The sequence below is a fragment of the Oncorhynchus nerka genome, linkage group LG17 (assembly GCF_034236695.1).
Source record: "Oncorhynchus nerka isolate Pitt River linkage group LG17, Oner_Uvic_2.0, whole genome shotgun sequence".
In the NCBI taxonomy this organism is placed as follows: domain Eukaryota; kingdom Metazoa; phylum Chordata; class Actinopteri; order Salmoniformes; family Salmonidae; genus Oncorhynchus; species Oncorhynchus nerka.
Genome location: NC_088412.1, coordinates 14,191,999 through 14,212,647, shown reverse-complemented (window position 1 = coordinate 14,212,647; position 20,649 = coordinate 14,191,999). Strand labels below are relative to the sequence as shown.

The following is a 20,649-nucleotide window of genomic DNA, read 5'->3' as shown; positions in this document are numbered from 1 at the left end:
TTTTGGTATTGTTATCACTCTGATTTACGGTCTGTAGGAATTCATAGGTCTGCCTTTCAGGGTGTGTCAGGGGTCTGTCAGGGGTCTGTTTTCCCAGAACTCTGTTTGGGGCCAAGAATCCACTTCTTCAAATGGTAGGTATTTTAATGCGAAGACTGTCGGGCTCCTCAACCGACTCCCTCATAGGGCTCCTCGACCGACTCCCTCACAGGACTCCTCGACCGATTCCCTCACAGGTCCTCCTTTCTTCTCTCTCACACAGTGATGTACTTGTGCATACCTCTCCAGAACCAACAAAAGAAGAGAAATCCTATTCATGACTCTCTCTGACATTCACCCTTGTTTTTACAACGTTCGGTGAACATTTGCAGAGTGGAACAGGCTTTGTCTTGAAGACCAGGGGAACAATGGCAGCGAGCATAATGTAATCTTGCCTAAGTGTACCGAGCGAGGGTGAGGTTGAGACTGATGTGTTGCCACTTGCCCCTCACCTCTGCAATATTTTAAGTTAACAACTGCTTCAATAATGCTTGTTGTCAGTTAAGCCAGTCTAGTGTTAACTAGGTCTTTTGTGAGCGTGCTCCAAAGCTTTTCAGTCATGCAAGGCATCCCTTACCTTGTTCCCCTCATTAAAGTGTTGACTTGGAATTCTCATCCATACTCACATCTTGGTTGTGTTCAGTGGGCACCAAGAAAGCATTCCGAAACTGAGCGATACTATTTAAAAACAATGTTTTAAGAAAGCATGTTTCTACAGTCCTAATGAACACAACCCTGGTAGCTTGAAACCCCAGCTATTGGGAGTTACATTCACAATGAGTGAAAGAGTGGCTTTGAAAACGGGACATCAACCAGTAGCACACATAGTGAGTTCTCAGTGGATCCACTGACCAGTTCATAATTTATGGATCAATTGACTTCTATTCTAGTTTAATTGACCAGGTGATTAGCTTGCGGTGCAACATACATTATCTGAGTAGAGCTGTGCTTGACACCGCAACGCCTCATTGACCTCGCAATGTCGAAGCTCATGGGCTGCAAGCGTTATCGAGACGCTCTCTGTCTCACAGTGTCTCTTTGTCTCCCCTTTTCTGAGCGGCATTGACAACTGGGACGAAACAGCACATGGATGTTTTGGTGTGCTGGATGTGTGTGTGTGAATGCGTGTATTCATGTGTTGCACCATGTGTGTTTCTCTCCACAGATTTCTTCTGGTTGTTCCACTGTGCTGTGTTTCCCTAGTCCCTGTCTGTCTCTTGACAAAAGGTATAATTCTACTACTTGAGCTTTTGCCGAACATGTAGCTAGCTAGTCTACCCTCTCATTTCACCATTGCCAGATCCTCACTCAGACAGGTGTGTTCCATAGCTGCCTGAACGTTCGCATAACATGGACAGTAATATTTTCCAGCTGCTGGACCCCTTGCCAAACAGGTAGCAGCCATATCCCAGTTGTCAGGGGAGGCCCAGGACGGCTTCATCTCTCCCTTGCATGTCAAGACCTAGAGTGTGTGTGTGTGTGTGTGTGTGTGTGTGTGTGTGTGTGTGTGTGTGTGTGTGTGTGTGTGTGTGTGTGTGTGTGTGTGTGTGTGTGTGTGTGTGTGTGTGTGTGTGTAGGGGGAGACTCGTTGTGTCGGTTTGTCTGTGTGTATGTGCATGAGATGAGTGTGTTTATGTCTGTGCTTACATGTGCATGAGAGTGCAGGTGTGTGTCTGTGTGTGTGTGTTTGTGTGTGCGTGTGTGTTTGTCTGTCTGTGTGTGTGTGGATCCTGACTGTCAGCCTAATGCTCCGACCAGCTGTGGCTGAGTGAGACTGGAAGGGGTCCAGTGGGTAGTAACTAAATGATCTGCTGGATATTCTATGAGGAGAAGGCCTTCCTTTGTTATTCTTTGTTTTCCTGAGCAAATTTATAGACCTAAATTAATAAGGTTATCATAGCAGTGTTCTGGGCCTCTCTCCATTGCCTTTATGCACACATGTACATGAAAACACATGAACACATGAACACACACACACACACACACACACACACACACACACACACACACACACACACACCGGCTAGTGTGTGTGTGTTCCGTGGCTTGTTCTTGTCTTCCTGGGTAGCCAGCTGTCTTTCTGATTAACAATCGTCCTCCAGGTGTTGAGGCCACCAGCGGCAGATGATAGAGTGGCGAGGGTGTGTTGAGCAGTGGAGAAAAAGAGGAGAGAAAGAGAGAATAACTGGTTCTGCAGATATTTGGAACGTGTTCAGACGAGCTGACAGGTTGAGAGTGTGAACGAAAGGGACCTCGACTTAGGGCAAAGTTTAAAAAAAATGTGGCAGTGATTGTTTTGAAACTGACTTTGAAACAGGCTCCGGGGGTAAAGTGTTGGCTAGGTACAGATCTAGGATCAGCATGGCCTCCTCCAATCCTATCCTTAACCATTAGTAATAGAAATGCAAAACTGACCCAAGATCAGTGTCTAGGAGCAACTTCACCCTATTCCATGAAACAGAGATATGAGTTGGATGGTTCTAGCTATATTTGTTAAGTAGTTTAGGATCTCCCTAGAACACAAGGGCTCTGGGTTGTTCTTGTTTGAATTGCTATAAATTGTGTCCTCAGAGAAAATAAGTTGGTTCGAAGAGAAAATAATTTTCTAGATTTAAGCCATGAATAAAATATAATGTGCCTTGTATTTGCTTCTTTCCTTCATTGTTCTTAATTAGCTTCAAATTGTAAAATCACAGGCATGTTTGTTTCGACCGGTTTATGCATTGCTCTTAGTTTCAGTATAAAGTTGACTTTGATGTCAGTTGGAGGTTGGTTGTGTGTGTATTCCATGATTTTGTTTTCTCTCTCTCTCGCAGCACCTCCTGCTTTGATGTATTTATTTGTTGCCGTGGCGCCACAAACCCAGGTAGTTTGAGATGCGTGTGGATCAATTGAGGTTGACCCTAGTAACTTGCGGTAACCAGCAGAGCCACAGGCGGGAGAAAGGCTATTTAGAAGCTAAATAGTCGCACACGACTAGTTGGTATGTTTCCACTGATGTGTGAGAGCAGTGTCGGGCAGTGACTCTTCGTTGCGTCCCAAATGGCATCCTATTCCCAATGTAGTGCACTACTTTTGACCAGAGCCCTTTTCCCTATGTAGTGCACTACTTTTGACCAGAGCCCATAGAGTTCTGGTCAAGAGTAGTACATCATATAGAGACTAGGGTGCCACCTTCTTCTACCTCCAGATTTCTGAGAACAGAGTGACCTATCTCGACGGCCTCGACAGTAATCACGTTACGAGAAGGCTTAACAAACGTCCAACTTCAAAGCTGTGTTCAATAATCTTAATGTTGGGTGTGTTGCTGGGTTTGTGTGCCTGCATACAGTGTGCGTTGTCATTTATGTGCTGCCGTGTGTGTGCGCACCATTACGTTACACTGCCTCTCCTGTCCAACATTGAGGCTCTCTGTTGGATAGGCAGCAAGTATAGAAGCACATTGCATGCCTATATGCATAGCTATAGATTGAGACGTTAGATAAACAACTAGAAGAAGTGTAGTTTATTAAAAATGCTCTGACATTTAGTTTTTAGAGGCACAAACTGAACGAATCCTAATTATACACACAGAACCCAATGAGATATTTCTCATTACAATCAAAACAATAGCAGATTAAGTGACAATTCTGTGTGTCCTGGGAGGACTAGTGGTCAGTGTCGGCGTGGGTTCGATTCCGACCCACTGCCTATGTTACACTCTTCTCCTATCTCTTCTCTGGCCAATAAAGAATACACAAATCACACTCCATGAACAAATGTAAACGTGGCATAAAGGCAATCAAGTGTGCAAGATATGACCCTTTAATCATTATATGCTGTCCATATGTGTATACAGTTTTAATATCAATGTAATGACGTGATTGTTTGCAGTGGTGTAAAGTACTTAAGTAGTACTTTCAAATATTTTTACTTAAGTCGTTTTTTGGGGTATCTGTACTTTACTTTACTATTTACATTTGACAACTTTTACTTTTACTTCACTACATTCCTGAAAAAAAGAATGTGCTTTTTACTCCATACATTATCCCCGACCCACAAAAGTACTAGTTACATTCTGAATGTTTAGAAGGACAGGAATATGGTCCAATTCACACACTTATCAAGAGAACGTCCCTGGTCATCCTGTCTCTGATCTGGTGGACTCACTAAACACAAATGCTTTGTTTGTAAATAATGGTCTGAGTGTTGGAGTGTGCCCCTGGCTATCCAAACATTTTAAAAACAAGAACATGGTGCTGTCTGCTTTGCTTAATATAAGAAATTAGAAATTATTTATACTTTTACTTTTGATAGTTAAACATATTTTAGCAATTAAAATGCACTTTTGATACTATATGTAATGCCAAATACTTTTTAAAAAGTAGGATTTTACTAGGTGACTTTCACATTTACTTTAATAATTTTCGATTAAAGTATCTTTACTTTTACTCAAGTATGTTAATTGGATACTTTTTCCACCAATGATTGTTGGTTTTAAATGATCTCTTGTTTTTGCTCTTTTTTAGGAGACGTTCATGAATCCAATTCTGCCCCACCAGTGAGCTGAAGGTGTTGAAGTCTCTCTACTGCTGTAAGTGTTAAGTCTCATTTCTACTCTGTAAGACATTATCTTAAAGGGATAGTTCACTTGTTTTAAGTTAAGCTTATTCTGCATGTTGCTAAATAACCAGCTAAAGAATTTAAAAACTGTTTGGAGGAATTGACAATGCCTTAGGGAAGTTCGGGGGAAAAAAGCAGAAACTTTCCCTTTTAAAGCATGGGATTTCTTGGTGCATATGTTATGCCACAAAGGAATGCACCTGTCTTGTATGAATGGTCATGTCAGTGGCGCACACTCCGTTTTATTTCTGCGTGTTGTCACGTTTCAGGTGAACAAACGGTACCTGACTTTGCACGTGTCCGTTAGTTTGCCTTCGTCGTTCACATACAGAGTGCTTTTGATAGCTTCCCCTGTATGGATCTGGACCACCACTCTGGTCAGGGTGTTTCTCTGTATTCACTCAATAGGAGCTTTCAGTGTGGCGTAGAAAGGCCTCTTTTAAAGACACACAGGCAGGCAACAATCCAGAAACCTGTCAGCGCTACATTACAGTAGGCTTTTAATGGACTTTCTCTCTGTCTACATTACAGTAGGCTTTTAATGGACTTTCTCCCTGTCTACGTTACAGTAGGCTTTTAATGGACTTTCTCTCTGTCTACATTACAGTAGGCTTTTAATGGACTTTCTCCCTGTCTACGTTACAGTAGGCTTTTAATGGACTTTCTCCCTGTCTACGTTACAGTAGGCTTTTAATGGACTTTCTCCCTGTCTACGTTACAGTAGGCTTTTAATGGACTTTCTCCCTGTCTACATTACAGTAGGCTTTTAGTGGACTTTCTCCCTGTCTACGTTACAGTAGGCTTTTAATGGACTTTCTCCCTGTCTACGTTACAGTAGGCTTTTAATGGACTTTCTCTCTGTCTACATTACAGTAGGCTTTTAATGGACTTTCTCCCTGTCTACATTACAGTAGGCTTTTAATGGACTTTCTCCCTGTCTACATTACAGTAGGCTTTTAATGGACTTTCTCCCTGTCTACATTACAGTAGGCTTTTAATGGACTTTCTCCCTGTCTACATTACAGTAGGATTTTAATGGACTTTCTCCCTGTCTACGTTACAGTAGGCTTTTAATGGACTTTCTCCCTGTCTACGTTACAGTAGGCTTTTAGTGGACTTTCTCCCTGTCTACATTACAGTAGGCTTTTAATGGACTTTCTCCCTGTCTACGTTACAGTAGGCTTTTAATGGACTTTCTCCCTGTCTACGTTATAGTAGGCTTTTAATGGACTTTCTCCCTGTCTACATTACAGTAGGCTTTTAATGGACTTTCTCCCTGTCTATGTTACAGTAGGCTTTTAATGGACTTTCTCCCTGTCTACGTTACAGTAGGCTTTTAATGGACTTTCTCCCTGTCTACATTACAGTAGGATTTTAATGGACTTTCTCCCTGTCTACATTACAGTAGGCTTTTAATGGTCTTTCTCCCTGTCTACGCTACAGTATCCCTTTTAATGGACTTTCTCTCTTTTCGTAATAAAGATATATAGTACAAGTCAAAACTTTGGACACACCTACTCATTCAAGGGTTTTTCTTGATTTTGTACTATTTTCTACATTGTAGAATAGTGAAGACATCAAAACTATGAAATTTTTTATTTTATGTTTTTATTTCACCTTTATTTAACCAGGTAGGCTAGTTGAGAACAAGTTCTCATTTGCAACTGCGACCTGGCCAAGATAAAGCATAGCAGTGTGAACAGACAACACAGAGTTACACATGGAGTAAACAATTAACAAGTCAATAACACAGTAGAAAAAAAAAAATGGGCAGTCTATATACAATGTGTGCAAAAGGCATGAGGAGGTAGGCGAATAATACAATTTTGCAGATTAACACTGGAGTGATAAATGATCAGATGGTCATGTACAGGTAGAGATATTGGTGTGCAAAAGAGCAGAAAAGTAAATAAATAATAAAAAAATAAAAATAAAAAAACTGTATAAAAACAGTATGGGGATGAGGTAGGTGAAAATGGGTGGGCTATTTACCAATAGACTATGTACAGCTGCAGCGATCGGTTAGCTGCTCAGATAGCTGATGTTTGAAGTTGGTGAGGGAGATAAAAGTCTCCAACTTCAGCGATTTTTGCAGTTCGTTCCAGTCACAGGCAGCAGAGTACTGGAACGAAAGGCGGCCAAATGAGGTGTTGGCTTTAGGGATGATCAGTGAGATACACATGGAATGATGTAGTAACCAAAAAAGTGTTAAATAAATCAGAATATATTCTTCAAAGTAGCCACCCTTTGCCTTGATGACAGTTTTGCACACTCTTGGCATTCTCTCAACCAGCTTCATGAGGTAGTCACTTGGAATGCATTTAAATTAACAGGTGTGCCTTGTTAAAAGTTAATTTGTGGATTTTTTTGGGCAAGATCAGCTCAAATAAGCAAAGAGAAATTACAGTCCATCATTACTTTAAGACATGAAGGTCAGTCACAAAAACCATCAAGCACTATGATGAAACTGGATCTCATGAGGACCACCACAGGAAAGGAAGACCCAGAGTTCCCTCTGCTGCAGAGGATAAGTTCATTAGAGTTTACTCTACCTCAGATTGCAGCCCAAATAAAGTAACAGACACATCTCAACATCAACTGTTCAGAAGAGACCGTGTGAATCAGGCCTTCATGGTTGTATTGCTGCAAAGCCCAAATTAAGCTGTCAATATTGAAGTCCTATAGATTTAAATGGTTTTACCAAGAGAAATATATGAAATGTAGATCTGGGAGAAATGAAAGAAAAGTGCCATATGGTTCATCCCAGTTTTAAAGTAATAATAGTTGTCTTCTTTGTGGCCCTGGTGCCATGTCAGAGGGGAAGGAACTTTTCGCTATTTGTCATCAGTTAGCTGATCCTCATTGGACCCTAGCCCTCGTTGTGGGTAGGCTTTAATGATTTACTGTTTGGGGATAGGCTATCCACTTTGTTGGCCAGGGCAAGTAGGTCAATTTCATAGGCTTTGTTGTTGACGAGGTGTGCACTCCCTGTTGTATTTCTATCCATACTACTTAACTCATTCATTGAAATCACTTGAATAAAGCTACTCTATTTCTTTCAATTTGGCTGCAGAGCCCGTGTCACTATCCCACCCAAGGTCCATAATATGGTTCTCTTTTGAATGTACTCATTGGTTGTAGATGGCGAGGCTATAGGTTGGGCCTGGGATGTGGTTCCTTACTTAGGCTGGATCAGCGAGCAGCTCATAGCCAGCGAGAGAATCCACCAGCCTCATCCCACAGCGTCTTCGCAAAACCACCAGCTCTATCACTCTTTCACTTATATTAGCCTTGAAATGGGGCCTGTTCTAAATAGGATCTCCTTCTAGTTTATCCCTTTCTGTTTATGGAGGAGTGGAGAGAAGAAAAGAGCCACGCAGCTTAGTCACTTTTTCCCTCTCTCGGCCTCCAAACCACAAGCGAGGGCAGCTTCCCCGGGACGAGTTCTTTTGTCTCTTCTTCTTCCACTGTGGCTTTAAGGAGATCCTCCTTCCATTAGGTCATGCAGTGAGACCGTCTCTGATACAGGGCGAGAAAGAGGAAGAGAAAGAGGGAGAGATATAAAGAAAGGGAGGGGGGAGAGAAAGATGTTTGGAGGGGAGAGTTGGAGGCCTCTGTTTCTTACACTAAGGAGTAAAGACATACCGTGAGTGTTCGTGGCATGAAGTATGTTGTTGTGCTCGCTGCCATGTCAATACTCATCATCATGGTCATTATCATCACTGTCGTCATTACCGTCGTCGTCATCGTCATCCTTATTGTCATTAATGTCATTAATGTCATAATTGTCGTTATCATCATCATAGTCATCATCATCATCATAGCCGTCATCACCATCATCGTCAGCATTACCATCTTCATCACCATCGTCATTGTCATCATTGTCATTATCATCACCATAATCATGCTCTTCATCATCTTCATCATCATCTTCAACATCAACAATCCTCAATGATGACTGACAGCCTTCAAACATCTTTCCTTGCCTCGCTCGCCCCTCTCATCTTCTCAGATGACTTCAGATGCACCAGATCACATTACACATGTCACGCTGTGGCATATGTCACATTACACATATCAAATAAAATGTTATTTGTCGCATACACATATTTAGCAGATGTTATTGCGGGTGTAGAAAAATGCAATATATATATACTGTACTTATATATAAACTGGGTGATTCGAGCCCTGAATGCTGATTGGCTGACAGCCATGGTATATCAGACCGTATACCATGGTTATGACAAGAAAATGTATTGTTACTGCTCTAATTACGTTGGTAATAAGTTTATAATAGAAATAAGGCACCTCGGGGGTTGCGTCGTGCATAAGAACAGCCGTTAGCCGTGGTATATTGGCCATATACCACACCCCCGAGGTGCCTTATTGCTGTAACGATCGTCTTCGGGAGAAAGAGAGGAGGACCAAAATGCAGCGTGATGATTATCCATTTTTAATGGGATACTTAAACAACAAACAAAAACAATGAACCGACAAAAAAGAACAAAGACGAAACAGTCCCGTAACTTGAATACCAACACTGGAAACAGGAACAATCACCCACACCCCCACCCCACCCCACCCCACCCCTCCCCACAATACAAAACAGGCTACCTAAATATGGTTCCCAATCAGAGACAACGACTAACACCTGCCTCTGATTGAGAGCCATATCAGGCCAAACACATAGAAACAGACAAACTAGACATACAACATAGAACTCATATCACACCCTGACCAAACAAAACATAGAAACAAACAACGCAAACTATGGTCAGAGTGTGACAATTGCTTAAATATATGATGGGATGTATAGACATGGACAGTATGTGGATAGAATATGTGGTATATCTGAAGAATACGTAGGATAGAATAGTATATGTACAGCAATATTTAAATAGGAAAGTCCTTGACTAGAATACAGTATATACATATAAAGTGGGTAAAACAGTAAACATTATTAAAGTGACCAGTGATTCTATGTCTATGTACATGGGGCAGCAGCCTCTAAGGTGCAGGGTAGAGTAACCGGGTGGTAGCCGTCTAGTGACAGAGACTAAAGTTCAGGGCAGGGTAGAGTAACCGGGTTGTAGCCGTCTAGTGACAGACAGTGACTAAAGTTCAGGGCAGGGTAGAGTAACCGGGTGGTAGCCGTGTAGTGACAGAGACTAAAGTTCAGGGCAGGGTAGAGTAACCGGGTGGTAGCCGTCTAGTGACAGTGGCTAAAGTTCAGCGCAGGGTAGAGTAACCGGGTGGTAGCCGGCTAGTGACAGTTACGGAGTTCAGGGCAGGGAACTGGGCGGAGCCCGGCTATTGGTGACTATTTAACAGTCTGATGGCCTTGAGATAGAAGCTGTTTTTCAGTCTCTCGGTCCAAGCTTTGATGCACCTGTACTCACCTGGCCTTCTAGATGGTAGCGGGTGAACAGGCTGTGGCTCGGGTGGCTGAGGTCCTTGATGATCTTTTTGGCCTTCCTGTGACACCGGGTGCTGTAGATGTCCTGTAGGGTAGGCAGTGTGCCCCCGGTGATGCTTTGGGCAGACCGCACCACCCTCTGAAGAGCCCTGCAGTTGCAGGCGGTACAGTTGCTGTACCAGCCTCCTGAGGTTGAAGACGCGCTGTTGTTCCTTTTTCACCTAACTGTCTATGTGAGTGTGGAATTTCAGATTGTCATTGATGTGTACGCCGAGGAACTTTAAGCTTTTCACCTTCTCCAGTGTGGCCCTGTCGATGTGGATGGGGGCGTGCTTACTCTGCTGTCTCCTGAAGTCCATGATCAGCTCCTTCGTTGTTGGCGTTGAGGGAGAGGTTATTTTCTTGGCATCACTCCGCCAGGGGCCCTCACCTCCTCCCTGTAGGCTGTCTCATTGATGTTGGTAATCAGGCCTACCACTGTTGTGTCATCAGCAAACTTGAGGATTGAGTTTGAGATGTGCGTGGCCACACAGTCATGGGTGAACAGGGAGTACAGGAGGGGGCTGAGCACGCACCCTTGTGGGGCCCCTGTGTTGAGGTGTTGTTGGGGGTGGCCCATCAGGAAGTCCAGGACCCATTTGCACAGGGCAGGGTTCAGACCCAGGGCCCCGAGCTTAATGATGAGGTACTCACCCAGTGGCATATGTCACCTTCCGCATATCACCCTGTGGCATTTGTCACATATCTCCTTAAGGGGAGACTCAGACTTAAGAAATGTACTGTAGGGAATGTGTTTGTGTCACTCTCCTGAAGAGTACATAATGCCCATTATATGATCTGTACCAAGCACAGGCAGTGGCTGTCAAAACACAAAGGCAGGAGATTGTATTTGTTTTTGTGAAATGCTCTTTCCATTCGGTTAGTGCAGTGTTTCTCCTACCATTGTATGACAGTTATTTTGATGTCAGAGGGCCTATGTTGCTTTGGGGGCCTTTGCGCCCCACCTGAAAATTCTGCTAGGGAGAAGTGTGTGTGTGTGTGTGTGTGTGTGTGTGTGTGTGTGTGTGTGTGTGTGTGTGTGTGTGTGTGTGTGTGTGTGTGTGTGTGTGTGTGTGTGTGTGTGTGTGTGTGTGTGTGTGTGTGTGTGTGTGTGTGTGCGCGTGTGTGTGTGCACGTGCATACGTTTAACTTACTTTCACCAAAATGCCAGGTAACAACTGGTGTCTCCTGAAGCCGACATACTTCTAAAGGCTACCATTAAGAGATGCCATCAGAGCAGCCACCACTCAGGTTAATAATTGCTTCTGGTTTTAACTGAAAGGTCAGGATCAAACTCACCTGTTCTTTTCCAAGCCACAGAGGCTGGCCACCTAGCCCTCCATGGTAAAGTTTCCCTAGGTACAGATGTATGATCAACGTCCCTTCCCTCGATCTTAACCTTAAACATTAGTAGGGAAAATTACCCAATATCAGCGTCTAGTGGAAACTCACTCTAATCCTCACCTGCCCTCTCAGATCTGCCATGGCAGCCGTGCTACAAGGTCTCACAGGGCTGTCACTGTCACCACTCTAGGTGTCCATATTGGTAAACGATTCATCATGTCACGCCCTGTTCTGTTTCACCTGTCCTTGTGCTTGTCGCCACCACCTCCAGGTGTCGCCCATCTTCCCCACTTATCCTCTGGGTATTTATACCTGTGTTTTCTGTCTGTCTATGGCCACTTCGTCTTGTTTGTTCAAGCCTATCAGCGTTTTGTGTCTCAGCGCCTTCTCAGCGCCTGCCTTTTCCAGTTTATTTTTTCTCGTCCTCCTGGTTTTTGACCCCTGCCTGTCCTGACCCTGAGCCTGCCTGCCGTCCTGTAACTTGGCCTCTACTCTGGATTATCGACCCTTACCTGCCTTGACCTGTCGTTTGCCTGCCCCGGTTGTTACATTAAACATTGTTCCTTCACATAGTCTGCACTTGGGTCTGAACTTGATTCCTGATACCTCATCTCCCTGGCTCACTGCCATTGATAGGACGTCTGTGTCCTAAATGGCACCCTATGCCCTTTGCAAAATTTGAAATGTTTTTATTTTATATTGGATAAAAGCAGAGACTCAGAGCTACAAAATGGTACATCATACACTGCATTTTTTAGGAAACAATGGCAAAGTTATTCTGCTTTAAAAGTTGATGAACTTCTAAACTCACTTTTGAGAAAATGGCCTTTGAATGTTTTGGTATCTAGTGAAGAGCTCTTCTTTGTCTACACCCATTCAGCATCGTTCACACCCTCTTAAGCTTTAGCCCCACCCATCTCGTTTTGCTCTCTGATCGTTCAGAGCGCACACCTGACGCTCTGGCCGATGATTTGTTTACCACTAGATAGCATGAAAACAGCCTAACCAGCTCTGCTAGCAACAATTTCATTACTCATTTTTGCAGATGTTTACTGACACCGGCCATATTCAACAGGTGTTGTGCGCTTTAGCTTAAGACATGCTAAACAATTAACTTAGCTAGGTAAACACATCAAGCAACCAGGTACAATGTTAGCTAGCTAACATTAGGCTCTAACTAGAAAAGCAAATGGCTCTGGGATACAAATAAAGTTAGCTAGGGAGACAGCCAGCTAACGTTAGCTAGCTAACAGTACACTTTAGCATAAGACATGACGCTAGCTAACTAGGTAAACAATGAACCTAGCTAGGTAAATAACTTGTAAGATCACACACGTGACGTAACATTAGCTAACAAGCCAGCCAGCTAACGTTAGCTTGATAAACAACAAGGAACATAGTGCCAAATAAGGGCGGTTACTACCCTGAATGAATCTGCTGGGAGCTAACCAACCCGGTTCAATGTTAGCTAGCTAACATTAGGCTCTAACTAGCAAAGCAAATGGTTGTGGGATATGAATAATAACATCATACACATAACTTAAGCTAGGGAGCCAGCCAGTTTACGTTAGCTAGCTAACAGTACATTTTGCTTGAAATAAAACCACTTTCTGTCAAAATTTGAAATGTGTAATATCTAAAAATGTAGCTAGCTAACGCTAGACTATCTTCCCCATATACATCATCATGCATGATGAACGTGTCTCCTTGTCACGAATGCCATGATACGGTTGCCCTTAGTTGAAAATGAAATCTGGAGACAGGTGTTTTCTCCATCTCTTTAGCTGTCATACTCTAATTCTACTGATTTCAAAACTCGATCCTCCAGAAAGTGGAGAGCAACACATATGCAGCTCCACTACACGATACATTTCAAAAAAGCTGCATTCGACAGGATTACCAACACAGACTGACCAGCTCAAATAGACAGAAGCCTTCTATATGGCAGACCAACTCCTCTCTCGGCATGTCCAGCCAACTCATTTTCTCAGCCAATCACGGCTAGTGGGAAGGTTGCTGACTTTTTCTGTTGCTTAACCAACAAGGCTCGTAATTTTAAAAAGTTATTCGTATTTACAGATGGCATGGCATACACGTTTGTTATTAAGGCACATGAAAGTTCACATGTTCCAGAAGGCAGAAGGCATTTTGATACCTTTATAATGCCAGTCCTTTCAGACCAGTGGTTATGCCTTTATAATGCCAGTCCTTTCAGACCAGTGGTTATACCTTTATAATGCCAGTCCTTTCAGACCAGTGGTTATACCTTTATAATGCCAGTACTTTCAGGTCAGTGGTTATACCTTTATAATGCCAGTACTTTCAGGTCAGTGGTTATACCTTTATAATGCCAGTCCTTTCAGACCAATGGTTATACCTTTATAATGCCAGTCCTTTCAGACCAGTGGTTATACCTTTATAATGCCAGTACTTTCAGGTCAGTGGTTATACCTTTATAATGCCAGTACTTTCAGGTCAGTGGTTATACCTTTATAATGCCAGTCATTTCAGACCAGTGGTTATACCTTTATAATGCCAGTCCTTTCAGACCAGTGGTTATACCTTTATAATGCCAGTCCTTTCAGACCAGTGGTTATACCTTTATAATGCCAGTACTTTCAGGTCAGTGGTTATACCTTTATAATGCCAGTCATTTCAGACCAGTGGTTATACCTTTATAATGCCAGTCCTTTCAGACCAGTGGTTATACCTTTATAATGCCAGTCCTTTCAGACCAGTGGTTATACCTTTATAATGCCAGTAATTTCAGACCAGTGGTTATACCTTTATAATGCCGGTCCTTTCAGGTCAGTGGTTATACCTTTATAATGCCGGTCCTTTCAGGTCAGTGGTTATACCTTTATAATGCCGGTCCTTTCAGGTCAGTGGTTATACCTTTACAATGCCAGTCCTTTCAGGTCAGTGGTTATATCTTTATAATGCCAGTCCTTTCAGACCAGTGGTTATACCTTTATAATGCCGGTCCTTTCAGGTCAGTGGTTATGCCTTTATAATGCCGGTCCTTTCAGGTCAGTGGTTATATCTTTATAATGCCGGTCCTTTCAGGTCAGTGGTTATGCCTTTATAATGCCAGTCCTTTCAGGTCAGTGGTTATGCCTTTATAATGCCAGTCCTTTCAGGTCAGTGGTTATGCCTTTATAATGCCAGTCCTTTCAGGTCAGTGGTTATACCTTTATAATGCCGGTCCTTTCAGACCAGTGGTTATACCTTTATAATGCCAGTCCTTTCAGACCAGTGGTTATACCTTTATAATGCCAGTCCTTTCAGACCAGTGGTTATACCTTTATAATGCCGGTCCTTTCAGACCAGTGGTTATACCTTTATAATGCCGGTCCTTTCAGACCAGTGGTTATACCTTTATAATGCCAGTCCTTTCAGACCAGTGGTTATACCTTTATAATGCCGGTCCTTTCAGACCAGTGGTTATACCTTTATAATGCCGGTCCTTTCAGACCAGTGGTTATACCTTTATAATGCCAGTCCTTTCAGACCAGTGGTTATACCTTTATAATGCCAGTCCTTTCAGACCAGTGGTTATACCTTTATAATGCCAGTCCTTTCAGACCAGTGGTTATACCTTTATAATGCCAGTCCTTTCAGACCAGTGGTTATACCTTTATAATGCCGGTCCTTTCAGACCAGTGGTTATACCTTTATAAATCCGGTCCTTTCAGACCAGTGGTTATACCTTTATTTATTGCCCTTTTTCTCCCCAATTTCATGATATCCAATTGGTAGTTACAGTCTTGTCCCCATACCACCCTGCATACCACTGCTGGCTTGCTTCTGAAGCTAAGCAGGGTTGGTCCTGGTCAGTCCCTGGATGGGAAACCAGATGCTGCTGGAAGTGGTGTTGGAGGGCCAGTAGGAGGCACTCTTTCTTCCTGTCTAAAAAATATCCCAATGGCCCAGGCCAGTGATTGGGGACACTGCCCTGTGTAGGGTGCCGTCTTTCAGATGGGACGTTAAACGGGTGTCCCGACTCTCTGCGGTCATTGAAGATCCCATGGCACTTATCGTAAGAGTAGGGGTGTTAACCCCGGTGTCCTGGCTAAATTCCCAATCTGGCCATCAAACCATCACGGTCACCTAATAATCCCAGTTTACAATTGGCTCATTCATCCCCCTCCTCTCCCCTGTAACTATTCCCCAGGTCATTGCTGCAAATGAGAATGTGTTCTCAGTCAACTTACCTGGTAAAATAACGGATAAATAAAAAATAAAAATCACTGCAACTCCCGTATGGACTTGGGAGAGGCGACGGTAGAGAGCCATGCGCCCTCCAAAACACGGAGCTGCACTGCTTCTTGACACACTGCTCACTTAACCCGGAAGCCAGCCGCACCAATGTGTCGGAGGAAACATTGTGCGACCGTGTCAGTGTGCATGTGCCCGGCCTTCCACAGGAGTCGCTAGAGTGCGATGTGACAAGGACATCCCGGCCGGCAGTGGTGTAAAGTACTTATGTCAAAATACTTGAAAGTACTACTATTTTTGGGGGATATCTTTACTTTACTATTTATATTTTTGACAACTTTTACTTCACTACATTCCTAAAGAAAATATTGTACTTTTTACTCCATACATTTTCCCTGACTCCAAAAAGTACTCGTTACATGACGAATGCTTAGCAGAACAGGAAAATGGTCCAATTCACACACCTATCAAGAGAACACATGGTCATCCCTACTGCCTCTGATGTGGCAGACTCACTAAACAGAGAACACATGGTCATCCCTACTGCCTCTGATGTGGCAGACTCACTAAACAGAGAACACATGGTCATCCCTACTGCCTCTGATGTGGCAGACTCACTAAACAGAGAACACATGGTCATCCCTACTGCCTCTGATGTGGCAGACTCACTAAACAGAGAACACATGGTCATCCCTACTGCCTCTGATGTGGCAGACTCACTAAACAGAGAACACATGGTCATCCCTACTGCCTCTGATGTGGCAGACTCACTAAACAGAGAACACATGGTCATCCCTACTGCCTCTGATCTGGCAGACTCACTAAACAGAGAACACATGGTCATCCCTACTGCCTCTGATGTGGCAGACTCACTAAACAGAGAACACATGGTCATCCCTACTGCCTCTGATGTGGCAGACTCACTAAACAGAGAACACATGGTCATCCCTACTGCCTCTGATGTGGCAGACTCACTAAACAGAGAACACATGGTCATCCCTACTGCCTCTGATGTGGCAGACTCACTAAACAGAGAACACATGGTCATCCCTACTGCCTCTGATGTGGCAGACTCACTAAACAGAGAACACATGGTCATCCCTACTGCCTCTGATCTGGCAGACTCACTAAATATAAATGCATCGTTTGTAAATGATACATTTTTAAAACAAGAAAATGGTGCCATCTGCTTTGCTTAATATAAGGAATTAGAAATTATTTGAATTTTAAATTAGCAATTACATTTACTTTTGATACTTAAGTATATTTAGAACCAAATACTATTAGACTTTTACTGAAGTAGTATTGGCCGGGCCGGCCAATCCCTCCCCTTACCTGGACGATGCTGGGCCAATTGTGTGTTGCCTCATGGGTCCCCCGGTCGCGGCCGGCTGCGACACAGCTCGGGATCGAACCCGGATCTGTAGTAATGCCTCAAGCACTGCAGTGCCTTAGACTGCTGCGCCACTCGGGAGACCCTAGATCAGTCATTATGCCTATATAATGCCGATCCTTTCAGATCAGTGGTTATGCCTTTATAATCAGACCTTAACCCTGGTACGGCAAATGCACTGGCCGCAACTGCAGGCCTCTCCAGAGGGTGGTGCAGCACATTACCGTGGGTATACTGCCTGCCCTCCAGGACATCCTGTGTCGCACCCGGTGTCACAAGAAGGTCAAGGAGATCATCAAAGACCTCAGCCACCCGCGCCACGGCCTGTTCACCCTCCCATTATCTACAGTATGTGTGAGTATGTGAGAAGAGTCCAGTGTGTCTGCATAGAGTCAAAAATAGTTATTGCAAAAAGGGTCTTATGGCTTGGGTGTAGAAGCTGTTCAGGAGCCTTTTGGTGCCAGACTTAGTGCTCCGGCACGGTAGCAGAGAGAACAGTCTATGATTTGGGTGGCTGGAGTCTTTGACAATTTTTAGGCCCATCCTCTGACACCGCCTGGTATAGAGGTTCTGGATGGCAGGGAGTTTGGCCCCAGTGATGTACTGGGCCGTACGCACTACCTTTTGTATCGGCTTGTGGTCGGATGCCGAGCTGTTGCCAAACCAGAAGGCCAAGGAGATCATCAAGGACCTCAGCCAACCAAGGCACGGCCTGCTCTCAATGGTGCAGCTGTATAACGTTTTGAGGATCTGAGGATCTATGCCAAAATAGTTTCAGCCTCCTGAGATAGAAGAGGCATTGGCGTGCCCTGTTCACAACTGTGTTGGTGTGTTTGGACTATGATAGGTCCTTAGTGATGTAGACACTAAGGAACTAGAAGCTTTCAACCCGCTCCACTACAGCCCTGTCGATGTGAATGGGGTTGGCCCTCCATTTCCTGTAGTCCACGATCAGCTCCTTAGTCTTGCTGACTTTGAGGGAGAGGTTGTTTTCCTGGCACCAAATTGCCAGGTCTCTGACCTCCTCCCTATAGGCTGCCTCATCGTCGTCAGTGATCAGGCTTACCACTGTCGTGTCATTGGCAAACTTGACGTTGGTGTTGGAGGCATGCGTGGCCACGCAGTCGTGGGTGAACAGGGAGTACAGGAGGGGTCTAAGCACACAGCCCTGAGGCACCCCAGTGTTGGGGTTTAGCGTGGCATATGTGTTGTTGCCACCTGGGGGTGTCCCGTCAGGATGTCCAAGATCCAGTGTCAGAGGGAGGTGTTCAGTCCCAGGGACCTTAGCTTAGTGATTAGCTTGGAGGGCACTATGGTGTTGAACGCTGCTGAGCTGAAGCCAATGAACAACATTCTCACATACACGTAGATGTTCCCTTTGTCCAGTTGGGCAAGGGCAGTGTGGAGTGCAACAGAGATTGCATCATCTGTGGATCTGTTTAGGTGGTATGGGAATTGGAGTGGGTCCAGAGTTTCTGGGATGATGATGTTGATGTGAGCCATGACCAGCCTTTCAAAGCATTTCTTGTCTACAGATGTGAGTGCTACGATGCGGTAGTCATTTAGTCTGGTCACCTTGGCGTTCTTGGGCACAAGGATTATGCTTGAAACATGTAGGTATTACAGACTGGGTCAGGGCGAGGTTGAACATGTTAGTGAATACAGTGTAGTCATTGCATGCTATGAATATGAGACCAAATACTTAACTTTTTACTAGTTTAATACACATGGAGTATAAGTGAATTTGTCCAAATACTTTTGGTCCCCTAAAATGTACAAAAAGTGCTGTAATTTCTAAATGGTTCACTCGATATGGATGAACATAACCTAAAATGAAAGCTGACAGTCTGCGCTTTAACCTCATAGTCATTGTGCTATTTAAAATCCAAAGTGCTGGAGTACAGAGCCGAAAGAGCAAATCGTGTCACTGTCCCAATACCTTTGGAGCTCACCGTATTTATATCCCAGTCTCTGGTCTGGAAGCTCATTTCCTGCAATTCTATCCATTTTGCTATGTGTTTTTGTACTGTGTATATAAAGACTGTATTCTTGACATAGCTCATTCTAATATTTCTACTACTGTACACATGGTATGTTAGTTACACTGTTTATACACACCGAATATGTTTAATATGCTGGATTCTTGTACATATCATTTCCTAGTATATCTTGTGTAAAATCATCCGGTTTATATACATATAGATTGCATTTGGATTACTGTTACAGTGCTATTTGGGTTGTTAATTAGATTCGTTATGACATTCTTTAATTACATTTTATTTGTATAATTTGTGTACTTGTTTGACATTGTATTGCATTGTTAGGAGCTAGTAACATAAGCATTTAGCTGCACCTGCTATTGCATCTGCTAAACTGTGTACACAACCAATAAACTTTGTTTTGGTAACAAAAAACATCTAAATGATGACGTTGAGTCAACGTGTAAAATAGATTGGATTTGCAAAAAAGTCATCAACGTAAGGGAATTTATTTCACCCAACTTTTAATCTAAATACAATCTCCAATACATGGTGCCATTTTTTATTGATTTCCCGTTGAATTCACATTAGTTGACAACCACATGTTAATAAAAACTAGACATTGAACTGACGTCAGTGCCCACTGGGATGTCGCAAGACACATACTTTACAAAGTGCAGGAGAAGGAGCATCCTCCGTATCCTCAAGGGACATCTGGGTTGTGTCCATTATGAATCAAACATAAGGAAACAGATTGAAACAGGGAGGGACTACTAGGACTTAAGCAATGCTGATTTTTGCTTTCCTTTGCAAAAGGTCTGGTAATCGTAGTGCAGGGAGTGATGACCTCTTTCAAAGCCATGACTAAGTCCCCCTGTTCAGTGACTGTGTGGAACCGTCAATCCCTTAATCGTTGCCTTTGTTCTTTGTCGAAGTCAATTAACCATATGGATATACAGTATACATGGAGACTGTGATCCGAGGAAAAGTGTGTGTGTGTGTGCGAGCATGTGTGGTGCATGTGTGTGTGGTGCGGTGGTGTCTGTGCTTGTTTGGTGTGTGTGTGTTCCCTTGTGTGCTTTTGTGTGCGTGTGTGTGTGTGTGTGTGCGTGTGTGTGTGTGCCTGTGTGTGTGTGCCTGTGTGTGTGTGCCTGTGTACCTGTGTGTGTGTGTGCCTGTGTGTGTGTGTGTGTGTGTGTGTGTGAGTGTGTGGGCAGGCGCCCTAGTGTAACTATGAACCAGCCATGGTCTTATATCACTGTCAAGAGTGAAGTGTGTAACTAACAGTGGTCTAATGAATTTAACCTCCAACAGGATCAGAGTAGATTAAGAACAGGAAGGTTGACAAGGCAAATAGGCTCTCTCTTTCTTCTTCGGCCCCTCTCTTCAACACAATGGAGTTTCCACCTACTAAATTTAAACTTAACTAGTTGAACTTAAGCCCCTTAATCGGTAAGTAATCCAGTCACTATTCTAATAGTTCTCTGAAATTTCACCTGACCTGTGGACCAATATGATCTTAAAGAGTAAACAACATGTTGACTGACAGAAAGAAAGAATATAGGGAAAGAGAGAGAAGGAGAGGGAGAGAAAGAATATAGGGAAAGAGAGAGAAGGAG

At 43.6% G+C, this 20,649-nt stretch overlaps 1 protein-coding gene across 4 annotated transcripts in view; it reads left to right on the top strand.

Moving 5' to 3' along the window:
- LOC115144716 (transcription factor SOX-6-like) overlaps window positions 1-20,649 on the top strand; it is a 258,270-nt gene that overhangs the window by 19,109 nt on the left and 218,512 nt on the right. For 3 of the 4 annotated variants that reach the window (XM_065002988.1, XM_065002987.1, XM_065002985.1), the window contains exon 2: window positions 4,548-4,612. The gene's annotated coding sequence lies outside the window, so the exon portion shown is untranslated. Of the gene's footprint in view, window positions 1-702; window positions 1,267-4,547; window positions 4,613-20,649 lie in introns of those variants that run through there. The other variant, XM_065002986.1, reaches the window with a different exon arrangement.